Raw genomic sequence first — 14,113 nt, 5'->3', positions numbered from 1 at the left:
AAGTCTAGAACATTTTAAACTGAAATGCTGACAAAGCTTTAAAACTCATCAAACAGAGCTGACAAATAGAATATAGAATTAATTTGTTAGGGTTTTGAGTGTGTGTTTTCACTAATGACAAGTGTACAGTAATTAGTCCATTTTCCCTTCCTTTGGTCCACACTTGATAATAAATCCTTACGGATCAAAGTTGTCAAGATTGCTCTCTGAGCAGACAGATGACACTGGCTAGGTAGTGGTGACTTTTAGAGCATGAAGCTTTCATTAAAAGTTTTCCAGGACTTCCCTTGTGGTGCAGTGGATAGGATTCTACTTGCCAAGACAGGGGACATGGGTTTGATCCCCAGTCGGGGAAGATTTCCCATGCTGTGAGGCAACTGAGTCCATATACTACAGCTACTGAGCACATGCTCTAGAGTCCCTATGCTGCAACCACTGAAGCCCGCGTGCCCTGGAGCCAGCAAGTTGCAGCTCCTGAAGCTGTGTGCCTAGAGCTTGTGCTCTGCGACAAGAGCAGCCACCACAATGAGAAGCCCGAGCACTGCAACTAGAGAAAGTCCGTAACAGCCACGAAGACCCAGTACAGCCAAAACAATACATGAATTAAGCAAATAAATAAATAAAACCTTGTGTGCCCGTCAACAACAACAAAAAACCTTTTAAAAAGTATATTAAAAAATAATGAATATGTCATTTAAAAAAAAAATGTTTTCCAATGATAGAGACAGAATGAAGAAACAATGTAGGTTGGTTTTGGGGGGCTCCAGGGAGCTCCGGTTCTTTATGTCTCAGTGCAGAAGAACTCAACCAGAGGCAAAGTGATACATAAGAAGCAGTTTATTATAATAGGAAACCTGTGAGGCCTGCGAGCTTGTGGGCAAGGGGTTGCTACTCCTCAAGAACTCAGTGGGCGACAGATTTATAATCAAAGCAAAAGTGGGGAGGAGAAGACCACCTTCTTCTTGAGTAAACATCAGCAGTTCCTCCTCCACACCTGGTTGGGGGAGTTTCCTTGCCCCTCTGTGGTCAAGCCAGGACTGTCATGGGGCAGTGGAAATGAGCAAAAGGTGGCTATGAGGCAGAAGAGAGATGGGCCCAGGCTGAGGAGTTTCTCCCTTGTGGACAGAAACTGCATAATAGCAGAAACTCCATAAAAGCAGCATGATGGAGGAGGCTGGGCCTTACACAGATAAGAGATTAAAAAAACCACATATTCCTCATTCTCAAAGTCAAGGAGACCTTCCCAACATACACATGAGCAGAAAGGCTCCTTGGAGGTCAGAAGGGGAAAGGGTGTCATATCATAGTAAGTGATGTCAACCTACTCATAGGTCTCTTCACTAGAATCCATTTTGGCTAAGAGATGAGCACACACACATGAAAGGATCCTCAGATAAACCAAATATAGACTTAGAACCAGAGAAGCAAGGTGATTCATCAAAGGAAACCTGGAAGAAATGCCCGATGAAAGTCATTCAAACTACTATGAGGGCACTACTCTCTGAGTCTGTCTCTGAGTACTGTATGCTTTTTTTCCTCCTAATAAATACTCTCTTTAGGAAAATTAGAGATACCAAGGGAACATTTCATGCAAAGATGGGCTCAATAAAGGACAGAAATGGTATGAACTTAACAGAAGCAAAAGATATTAAGAAGAGGTGGCAAGAATACACAGAAGAACTGTATAAAAAAAGGTCTTCATGACCCAGATAATCACAGATGGTGTGATCACTCACCTAGAGCCAGACATCCTGGAATATGAAGTCAAGTGGGCCTTAGGAAGCATCACTAAGAACAAAGCTAGTGGAGGTGATGGAATTCCAGTTGAGCTATTTCAAATCCTGAAAGATGATGCTGTAAAAGTGCTGCACTCAATATGCCAACAAATTTGGAAAGCGCAACAGTGGCCACAGGACTGGAAAAGGTCAGTTTTCATTCCAATCTCAAAGAAAGTCCATGCCAAGGAATGCTCAAACTACCACACAATTGCACTCATCTCACATGCTAGTAAAGTAATGCTCAAAATTCTCCAAGCCAGGCTTCAACAGTACATGAACTGTGAACTTCCAGATATTCAAGCTGGATTTAGAAAAGGCAGAGGAACCAGAGATCAAATTGCCAACATCTGCTGGATCATCAAAAAAGCAAGAGAGTTCCAGAAAAACATCTATTTCTGCTTTATTGACTATGCCAAAGCCTTTGAATGTGTGGATCACAATAAACTGTGGAAAATTCTTAGAGAGATGGGAATACCAGACCACCTGACCTGCCTCTTGAGAATCTGTATGCAGGTCAAGAAGCAACAGTCAGAACTGGACATGGAACAACAGACTGGTTTCAGATAGGAAAAGGAGTATGTCAAAGCTGTATATTGTCACCCTGCTTATTTAACTTATATGCAGAGTACATCATGAGAAATGTTGGGCTGGAAGAAACACAAGCTGGAATCAAGATTGCTGGGAGAAATATCAATAACCTCAGATATGCAGATGACACCACCCTTATGGCAGAAAGTGAAGAGGAACTAAAAAGCCTCTTGATGAAAGTGAAAGAGGAGAGTGAAAAAAATTGGCTTAAAGCTCAACATTCAGAAAACTAAGATCATGGTATCTGGTCCCATCAATTCATGGCAAATAGATGCAGAAACAGTGGAAACAGTGAGAGACTTTATTTTGGGGTGCTCCAAAATCACTGCAGATGGTGATTGCAGCCATGAAATTAAAAGACACTTATTCCTTGGAAGGAAAGTTATGACCAACCTAGATAGCATATTAAAAAGCAGAGGCATTACTTGGCCAACAAATAATCTGGTCAAGACTATGGTTTTTCCAGTAGTTGTATATGGATGTGAGAGTTGGACTATAAAGAAAGCTAAGTGCCGAAGAATTGATTCTTTTGAACTGTGGTGTTGGAGAAGACTCTTGAGAGTCCCCTGGACTGCAAGGAGATCCAACCAGTCCATCCTAAAGGAGATCAGTCCTGAGTGTTCTTTGGAAGGACTGATACTGAAGCTGAAACTCCAACACTTTGGCCACCTGATGAGAAGAACTGACTCATTTGAAAAGACCTTGATGCTGGGAAAAATTGAAGGTGGGAGAAGGGGACGACAGAGGATGAGATGGTTGGATGGCTTCACCGACTCAATGGACAGGGGTTTGGGTGGACTCCAGGAGTTGGTGATGGACAGGGAGGCCTGGCGTTCTACAGTCCATGGGGTCACAAAGAGTGGGACACGACTGAGTGACTGAACTGAACTGAACTGAGTAAATACTCTACTTGTTTTACTAGTTTTCATCTTTGTGGAAATTCTTTTTCTGCAGAGCCAAAGAGCCAGCGTCTTGTCGCTGATCACCGGTTTAGTGGCTGGGATTCAGCGCTCTCCTTGCCACCACTCGACCTCAATCTCCAGTGGGGAACTGAAGCCCCATTTCAAGCCCCTGCAGGCTGAAGCCACCAATATCAGTAACATATACTAAAAATGGTAAATCATCTCAGGTTTTAGTATAATGCCAATGCTTTTTCTTATATTTTTTGCTTTAAGTGCATATAAAGGAGCATGTCCTAGAACTCATTAACTTATAGAGCTCTCTGGGCAGGATATGGGTCTCAGGCCACCATGTTTGAGTGTTTAGGGGCATGTCTCATGAAGCCATTAAATGGTTTTGTTGCTAAGCACGCCTACTTGGCTTTGTGTCTAAGCAAACCTGCTGTCTTGAGTGATCATTAACTTGACGGGAGTCTCCCACACTTTTTCTTAAATTAGAATCCCCTAGTGTGATTAACTATTTAAGAACTTTTCTCTATTCCTTTGAGCATGCCTGTGTACTAAGTCGCTTCAGTCATGGCTAACTCTTTGTGATCTTATGGACTGTAGCCTCTCCAGGCTCGTCAATCAGTGGATTCTCCAGGCAAGAATACTGCAGTCCCATTGCCATGTCCTCCAGGGGATCTTTCCTATCCAGAAATCAAACCCACATCTCTTCTGTCTCCTGTATTGACAGGCAGGTGCTTTACCACTAGTGCCACCTGGGAAGCCCCCTTTGTTTCTTTACTCCGTCCCTATCACCGGGACTCATCTGTAGACTAAATCTACCCCACTAACTGTTGGAAAAAGGAATTTGATAAATTCTTTTGAATAATATGAGCATTGGAGTAAAGAGGTAGTTTAAATCTCAGCTCTATCATTTTCCAGGGTGAACTTGGGCAATTTTCCTAATTTCCTCTGTGCCTCAGTTTAGTTATTGTTAAAACAAGATTATAAAACCTACTTGCAGAGTTATTTTCTAAAGTCAATAAAAACATAAAGTGACTAGGGCTCTTCCCAATGTGTAGTAGCATTCCACAAAAAATAGCGATTGTTGCAATAACTGTGCTCAAAGATCAGTGACATGTACTGTATTGTTGGAGCAGTAAAAACATCCTTGATGAGCTGAGACCATGACTTAAGTTTTGACTGAATCCAAAACCACGCAGAGCATTTCCTAACAGAGGCAGTGCAGTAAACACTCTGCCAAGATCTTCTACCCCAAATGATGTGAAATAACTATCCATTTATGAAATGTCTATGCAAAACCAAACCCTCAATATTGCCTGAAGACAGACAGTGTTAAAAAGACAAAATCATTCAGTTCATAAAGACAAAATAACTCCCAATAAGAAGAGAAAACTCCACAAATACTAGTGCCCCAGGAACACAGGCTTTGACTCTGTCCAGGCAAACAAAGACAGACCAAGAAAAGCTGTCAGGTAGGTGAGGAAGGTAGATAACAGAGAACAGCACAAATATATATATATATTTAGTAGGTTGTACAGTGCCATCTCTGGGCTTCCCTGGTGTCTCAGCTGTAAAGAATTCACCTGTAATGCAGGAGATGGGAGATGCAAGTTTGATCCCTGGGTCAGGAAGATTCCCTGGAAGAGGGCATGAAACCCACTCCAGAATTCTTGCCTGGAGAATCCCATGGACAGCGGAGACTGTAGGGCTACAGTCCATGGGGCCGCACAGTCGGACACGATGGAAGTGACTGAGCAGGCACACGCACATAGTACCATCTAGCAATTGTCAACTGAAAAAATGTACAACCTAAAAGCTGAGAGCAATGTTTTATTTGGCAGACATTCTTAGGACTTCAAACCTAGGAAACAGCATCTCAGATAATGCTGGGAAAACTGTTCTGGGGAGGCAAGGGGGAAGTCAGGATATATGGGTGTTCTCACAACAAAGGACAGGTAGTTGGAATGTCAAAAGATTACTGTTAATTAAAGAAAACCAGATATCTCAAGTTTAGGAATTTAGTGCATTTTTATATGCATGGGAAGATGCAAGAGTCTGGGCTCACTGAACTCATTCCTCTTATATGCACCTCAGCTATCTGGGACACTATCCTGTGTTTTCTCATCCTGAGTTTCCTCAAGCTGCACTGTTGGAGGTGGCTGCACTCTGCTGACTGCTAGATGCGGGCGGAGCAGGAGGGGAGACATTCCTTATTTCCATCCTGAGTTCCCTCAGGGCTCACCATCAGGGATGACTGCAATCAGTAATGACAGCTACATCCTTTGTTTACTGACATGGCAGACAGCATTCTTAGTCCACATGATGGTTTCTTCTATAGAATGACTGAGGAAGTTTTATTTGGCTTAATGTAATCTTTTAAAAAGTATCAAAATAGGAAATAAATTTCTATTCACACATTTATATATTTTATGAGACTGGTAAGAAAACAGCACATACGTAAAGGGTCATTTCAGTTACTACTCAAGAAACCAGCTTTTTAGTGCTGGTGTTGACAATAATTTTGAAATTTTGCAGTATAAAATGAGCCAGATTACAAGGTATACCATAGACAGTCTGATAAGACAGTCTTATTTCTGGGAAACCAATAGTAGCTACTATAAATGAAGAAAAAGTAGGCATATGAGTATATGGAGAGGGTCTGTGAGCTTGGACATCCCCAAAATGATGAACACAGCAACCACTCAGATCCTGACATCAAAACATACATCATTTTCATTCTTTTTTTTTTTTCTTAATTAATTTATTTTAATTGGAGGCTAATTACTTTACAATATTGTACTGCTTTTTGCCAAACATCGACATGAATCAGCCATGGGCGCACACGTGTTCCCCATCTTGAACCCCCCTCTCACCTCCCCCCCATCCCATCCCCTAGGGTCATCCCAGTGCACCAGCCCTGAGCACCCTGTCTCATGCATCAAACCTGGACTGGCGATCCGCTTCACGTATGATAATACACACGTTTCAACGCTGCCCTCTCAAATCATTCCACCCTCGCCTTCTCCCGCAGAGTCCAAAAGACTGTTCTTTACATTTGTGTCTCTTTTGCTGTCTCATATATAGGGTCATCATTACCATCTTTCTAGATTCCATATATATGCATCAGTACAAGGTAAGGAGCAGCTGCTATGCTTTGCTGGAGCAGCCATGAAGAGATACCCCATGTCCAAGATAAGAGAAACCCAAGTAAGACGGTAGGTGTTGCGAGAGGGCATCAGAGGGCAGACACACTAAAACCATAATCACAGAAAACTAGCCAATCTGATCACAGGACCACAGCCTTGTCTAACTCAGTGAAACCAAGCCATGCCGTGTGGGGCCACCCAAAATTGAAGGGTCATGGTGGAGAGGTCTGACAGAATGTGGTCCACTGGAGAAGGGAATGGCAAACCACTTCAGTGTTCTTGCCTTGAGAACCCCATGAACAGTATCAAAAGGCAAAATGATAGGATACTGAAAGAGGAACTCCCCAGGTCAGTAGGTGCCCAATATGCTACTGGAGATCAGTGGAGAAATAACTCCAGAAAGAATGAAGGGATGGAGCCAAAGCAAAAACAATACCCAGCTGTGGATGTGACTGGTGATAGAAGCAAGGTCCAATGCTGTAAAGAGCAATATTGCATAGGAACCTGGAATGTTAGGTCCATGAATCAAGGCAAATTGGAAGTGGTCAAATAGGAGATGGCAAGAGTGAATGTCGACATTCTAGGAATCAGCAAACTAAGATGGACTGGAATGGGTGAATTTAACTCAGATGACCATTATATCTACTACTGTGGGCAGGAATCCCTTAGAAGAAATGGAGTAGCCATCATAGTCAACAAAAGAGTCCAAAATGCAGTACTTGGATGCAACCTTAAAAACGACAGAATGATCTCTGTTCATTTCCAAGGCAAACCATTCAATATCACGGTAATCCAAGCCTATGCCCCAACGAGTAATGCTGAAGAAGCTGAAGTTGAACAGTTCTATGAAGACCTACAAGAACTTCTAGAACTAACCCCCCAAAAAGATGTCCTTTTCATTATAGGGGACTGGAATGCAAAAGTAGGAAGTCAAGAAACACCTCGAGTAACAGGCAAATTTGGCCTTGGAGTATGGAATGAAGCAGGGCAAAGGCTAATAGAGTTCTGCCAGAAAACGCACTGGTCATAGCAAACACCCTCTTCCAACAACACAAGAGAAGACTCTACACATGCACATCATCAGATGGTCAACACTGAAATCAGATTGATTATATTCTTTGCAGCCAAAGATGGAGAAGCTCTATACAGTCAGCAAAAACAAGACTGGGAGCTGACTGTGGCTCAGATCATGAACTCCTTATTGCCAAATTCAGACTTAAATTGAATAAAGTAGGGGAAACCACTAGACCATTCAGGTATGAACTAAATCAAATCCCTTATGACTACACAGTGGAAGTGAGAAATAGATTCAAGGGACTAGATCTGATAGACAGAGAGCCTAATGAACTATGGACAGAAGTTCATGACATTGTACAGGAGACAGGGATCAAGACCATCCCTATGGAAAAGAAATGCAAAAAGGCAAAATGGTTGTCTGAGGAGACCTTACAAATAGCTGTGAAAAGAAGAGAAGTGAAAAGCAAAGGAGGAAAGGAAAGATATTCCCATTTGAATGCAGAGTTCCAAAGAATAGCAAGGAGAGATAAGAAAGCCTTCCTCACCAATCAATGCAAAGAAACAGAGGAAAACAACAGAATGGGAAAGATGAGAGATCTCCTCAAGAAAATTAGAGCTACCAAGGGAATATTTCATGCAAAGATGGGTTCAATAAAGGACAGAAATGGTATGAACTTAACAGAGGCAGAAGATATTACGAAGAGGTGGCAAGAATACACAGAAGAACTGTACAAAAAAGATCTTCATGACCCAGATAATCAAGATGGTGTGATCACTCACCTAGAGCCAGACATCCTGGAATATGAAGTCAAGTGGGCCTTAGGAAGCATCACTACGAACAAAGCTAGTGGAGGTGATGGAATACCAGTTGAGCTATTTCAAATCCTGAAAGATGATGCTGTTAAAGTGCTGCACTCAATATGCCAACAAATTTGGAAAACTCAGCAGTGGCCACAGGACAGGAAAAGGTCAGTTTTCATTCCAATCCCTAAGAAAGGCAATGCCAAAGAATGCTCAAATTACCACACAATTGCACTCATCTCACATGCTAGTAAAGTAATGCTCAAAATTCTCCAAGCCAGGCTTCAGCAATACGTGAACCGTGAACTTCCAGATGTTCAAGCTGGTTTTAGAAAAGGCAGAGGAACCGAGATCAAATTGCCAACATCTGCTGGATCATCAAAAAGGCAAGAGAGTTCCAGAAAAACATCCATTTCTGCTTTATTGACTATGCCAAAGCCTTTGACTGTGTGGATCAAAATAAACTGTGGAAAATTCTGAAAGAGATGGGAATACCAGACCACCTGACCTGCCTCTTGAGAAACCTGTATGTAGGTCAGGAAGCAACAGGTAGAACTGGACATGGAACAACAGACTGGTTCCAAGTGGGAAAAGAAGTACGTCAAGGCTATATATGGTCACCCTGCTTATTTAACTTATATGCAGAGTACATCATGAGAAATGTTGGGCTGAAAGAAACACAAGCTGGAATCAAGATTGCCAGGAGAAATGTCCATAACCTCAGATATGCAGATGACACCACCCTTATGGCAGAAAGTGAAGAGGAACTAAAAAGCCTCTTGATGAAAGTGAGAGGAGAGTGAAAAAGTTGACTTAAAGCTCAACATTCAGAACACTGAGATCATGGCATCTGGTCGCATCACTTCATGGGAGATAGATGGGGAAACAGTGGAAACAGTGTCAGACTCTATTTATTTATTTATTTACTGGCTCCAAAATCACTGCAGATGGTGATTGCAGCCATGAAATTAAAAGACACTTACTCCTTGGAAGGAAAGTTATGACCAACCTAGATAGCATATTGAAAAGCAGAGACATTACTTTGCCAACAAAGTCTGTCTAGTCAAGGCTATGATTTTTCCAGTGGTCAGGTATGGATGTGAGAGTTGGACTGTGAGGAAAGCTGAGCACCGAAAAATTGATGCTTTTGAACTATGGTGTTGGAGAAGACTCTTGAGAGTCCTTTGGACTGCAAGGAGATCCAGCCAGTCCATCCTCAAGGAGATCAGTCTTGGGTGTTCATTGGAAGGACTGATGCTGAAGCTGAAACTCAAATACTTTGGCCACCTCATGTGAAGAGTTGACTCATTGGAAAAGACCCTGATGCTGAGAGGGATCGGGGGCAGGAGAAGGGGACGACAGAGGATGAGATGGTTGGATGGCATCACCGACTCGATGGACATGAGTTTGAGTAGACTCTGGGAGTTGGTGATGGACAGGGAGGCCTGGCATGCTGCAATTCATGGGGTCGCAAAGAGTCGGACACGACTGAGTAACTGAACTGAACTGATACTGTATTAGTGCAAAACATCATTTTCCAATAAATGGAGAAGGATGCCTTTGAGAAATGGCTGATTCTAGGGTTGAAGCAGGTAAAGAAAAAAATGAATTTAAAATATCCTGTAATTTCAGAAAGCAATAAAGTGTTCAATAATAAATGGATAGGGACTTCCCTGGTGGTCCAGTGGCTGAGATTCTGTGCTTCCAATGCAGGGGGCCTGGGTTTGATTCCTATTCAGGGAACCAGATCCCACCTGCAGCAACTAAAGATCCTGTATACCACAATGAAGATGCAGCACAGCCAAATGAAAGTAGATAAATATTTTTAAAGATGGATATATTGTCAAAAAGGATTTCTACTGGCCAGTACTAGCATAATGGGTTATTGTAAATAATGCTGCAATGAACACGGGGGAGTATATATTTTTTCAAATTAGTGTTTTTATTTTTTTCAGATAAATCCCCAGAGGTAGAATTGCTGGATTATATAGCAGTCCTATTTTTAATTTTTTGAGGAATCTTCATTTTTTTTTTTCTATAGTAGTTGTATCAGCTTACATTCCATTTTCTCTTCTTATTGAGAAGGAAATTTTAATTTGTAGTAAATAATTTTATATCTATATTATCTGTATCACTTGATCTAGCAGGCTTTCTACTTATAAAATACTTTTAAATTTTATCCAGTAAATTTTTTCTTATCAGTTTTCTCTTTATTATAATACTTCCCAAAGGTTGATATATAGGTAAATTGAAAAAGATTTCAGTGAAAAATATAGTGTAAGATGGAAAGATAGTGTAAGATTTAAAAAAAAAAAACTCTACATCCATTCTTACCTATTGTGAAATTTTTCACTGGCAACCCTCAAGGATGAGACATGTGCTTCAAAAGGTCATTGTACTTCAAAAGGTCATTGTACTTCAAAAGGTCATTGGAGCTACTAGATTGTTATTGCTCAGTTGACCTGAAAATATGACGAACATGCACTATGAAGCCATAATTTCTATTGGCTTTGTATATAATTTATTTGGTGTGAAAAGAATGGATAGGATGGCCTTAATATTAGATTGTTAATGTGGGTGCTAATGAGATATCATGTCATGCAATATCACAATAAAGATTTTTATATTAGAACTTTATTCCTTAGGAACATACTGTTCAAGGCATAAAAAACACTAGATTCAACATTATTCAAAATTTACCTGACTATTCTATAAAAGTCTTAATTAAAACCCAAAAAAAAAAAAAAAACCCAAACTGGTAAAACTTATTCAATTTTTTCATTGTTTTTGAAAAGGATGAATAACAGCTAGAAACATTGTAACAAAATTTGATCTGATCCTTGGATGGTGGTAGAGAGGTGACATTGCTTTATGATATTCCCATTATGCTAGAATCAACTGCAGCAAGGAATATTGTTGCAGAGAGATAATAATTAAGGTTTGTATAAGTGAAAAGCTATTATTACTATTGTTAACATATAAGTAAACCCACAGATCTAGAAACATGGTAAAAGTTTATCAGAAATTTCCCTTGGTCTCCTATGCAACTAGAATACACTTCTCTTTAAAACCTCTCATAAGGCAAAATGGATTTATGTTGTAAATTTACTATTTTAAACCATAGATAACAACAGAAGAATTTTAAAATACTAATAAATTCTAAAGCACAATAAGTGAAAAAGAAAAAAATTGGTAATGTTTGTAGAACCCTATACTTTTATGAATTTGTATTCTAAATTTGAAGATCTGATAAATCTTGAAAATATTTTAATATATATCTAGAGTTTTTTCTTTTTAACAAACTTTTCTTTGATAATGTATTACAAATTCTTCTATGTATTTAAATCAAGGTTTGAGTTTACTAGCTTTCTATAACTGATATTTTCAAAATTGGATAAATTAACTACTAATTTTAAAAACATCTTTTTAAAATAACATGTCAAAACATTCACACTATTTGGGTCAGAAAGTTTTCTTTTATGTTTATAAAAGCATTTCTTTGTTTCTACAAATATTCATTTCTTTATTTTTTTCTACAGTTCACATTCTATATTGAATTGATTCTTTGAGGAAAGGTCATCAATTTGAGGTTTGATTGTTACATTAAACTCATCAGCCCACCAACTGTCCACAGAGGTACATAGATGATCCTCAGATTCATGACCACAGACCATCCTTTGTGTGGGATCAATCAGCTAATTTGTCTAAAAGAGAAAGGATCAAGGGTTGGATTTACTAGGCTCATTTAAAGCTGTAGATATACTAGATACATTGTTGTTGCTGCTGCTGTTGTTAACCCACACACAGTACATACACTTTATTTGGGATCTGTTTTAAGTTTTGTCTTTCTGGTTAAGTCCTTTTTCTATATGCAAGCACTTGTTTGGCACTTTGATCTGATTCTGGGATTAGACTGTTTCAACTGAAGCTGGCTAAAATGCATTTTGGCGGGGAGGCAGAGGCTATGTCACTGAAACTGTATAGGTTTTTTAGCCTTTGACTTATTCCTTTGGAAGGTACTGTTTTCTGGAAATTGTCTGAGGAAGCTTTTGGCCTGGCTCTTCTGAGACCAAGCTATTTTGCTTGTTTGTTTAGCATTGGCTGGTATTGCAAGTATTTGAATTGAACTGTAAGCTGTTCAAGTTGTTTGAAAATTGTTCTCTTGATCTTGGCAGGACAGTAGTAAGTGGTCTTAAAGTTGGATCTTCGTTCCCTGCCCAGGAATTGAACCTGTGTAGTCTAGAGGAAAACCAGGAAACCTAGCCCAAGACCAGCAGGGACTAGAGGCTAGGAGCAAAGTTACCCTGGCTCTTGCCCTTGTTTGAAAGCAAGACTGTTTCAAGAGGGCAAAACCAGGTAGAAACTTTATTACTAGACACATAGTACAACATGTGGGAAAGCAGAGAAACAGTTTATTTAGACAGAAGCAAAATGGGAACACTCACCTGGAGAGAAAGGGTGTGGGTGTCTTTCCTAGTGAAGAGGAGCTCCATAAAATAGAAATTAAATCAATTAAAAAGGGGCAGTTCCTCTGGGTGTTTGTTCTCCTCTGACCAATTATATTGTTTCTTTCCTACATCTGACCTGACTTAGGGTCCTACCTGATCTGTGTGTGCATAATTTTGCCAAGATGGATTCCAATGCAGAGGCTTATGGGAGTTTTGACAACACCTACTATGGGAAAGGAAATGGCAACCCACTCCAGTATTCTTGCCTGGAGAATCCAATGGACAGAGGAGCCTGGTGGGCCACAGTCCATGGGGTCGCAAACAGTCGGGGATGACTGAGCGACTTCACTTCTCTTCACTTCACTATGGGAAAGCACCCCTTCCCTTTTTGACCCTTGAGGAGCCTTCCTGCGCATGTGCAGTCAGAGAGGTTTTCTTGACCTCAAGAGTAATAGTTGTGATCATCTTCTCTATTCCAGCAGAGCTCAGCTTCTGCCATTAACTTTGTCCTTGGCATGTCTAGGGAAGATTAAATTCCAATTTACTTCACTTGACAAACCCCAGCTGCTCAGGCCCGGGGCCCATCTCCCTCCCACCTCATTTTCACTCTAAAGAAAAATATCCAAGAAATAATATCACAGTTACCTAAGTATTTTGAGAGTATCCCCTCTCCCCAGGACTCTGGCCAATTTTATATTTAAAAACAATGGCTCTCTTCTTGCACATTTATAACTGAATGGATCAACCTGACCAATGACAATTAAAAATATCATTGACCATTATGGGGAATTTTTGAAATCTCCAAACAATTTTCTTAAAACCGAATTGTACTACAGTTGCTTAAATATTTCCAGGGACTTCCCTGGTGGTTCAGTGGTTGGAATCTGCCTTGCAGTGAAGGGTACTCGGGTTTGATCCCTGGTTGGGGAAATAAGGTCCTACACGCCACATGGCAACTAAGCCTGCACCACAATGAAAGATCCCTCATGCATGCCACAACTAAGACTGGATGAAGCCAGGTAAATAAAAAAAAAAAATTTCAGAACTGAGTGAACACTTATTTCAGTTGGTACATTAAGGCTTCCCAATACTATCGAGAGTCTTAAAGTGTCTCTCCACTAATTAAGATTTTAAGATTAACTGAGATAAACAATTTAAAAAAGACAAAAAGTCTCCCAAATCCTCATGCGCTTCTCCTTTGGTTCCTCTTTCAGTACCAGCTTGTCTCTTTCCGCATCTCCCCCTGGCCAGACTCTAGCTCTGATGCCATCGCCCCCTTCCTTCTATACCACCCACACCCCCTCTATACCGTCAACTCCCCCATGCTAACTCTCACCCAACTTCCCCCTTTCTCTGAAACTCTCCACAGTTGCTTTTCCTTTGAACTTGTTGGGATCTGTTTCTTTAAATAAGCCTTCTGAGGATCC

Source organism: Odocoileus virginianus, chromosome 19 (assembly GCF_023699985.2).
Source record: "Odocoileus virginianus isolate 20LAN1187 ecotype Illinois chromosome 19, Ovbor_1.2, whole genome shotgun sequence".
Taxonomy (NCBI): Eukaryota; Metazoa; Chordata; class Mammalia; order Artiodactyla; family Cervidae; genus Odocoileus; species Odocoileus virginianus.
Note: the sequence above shows the minus strand (reverse complement) of the source record.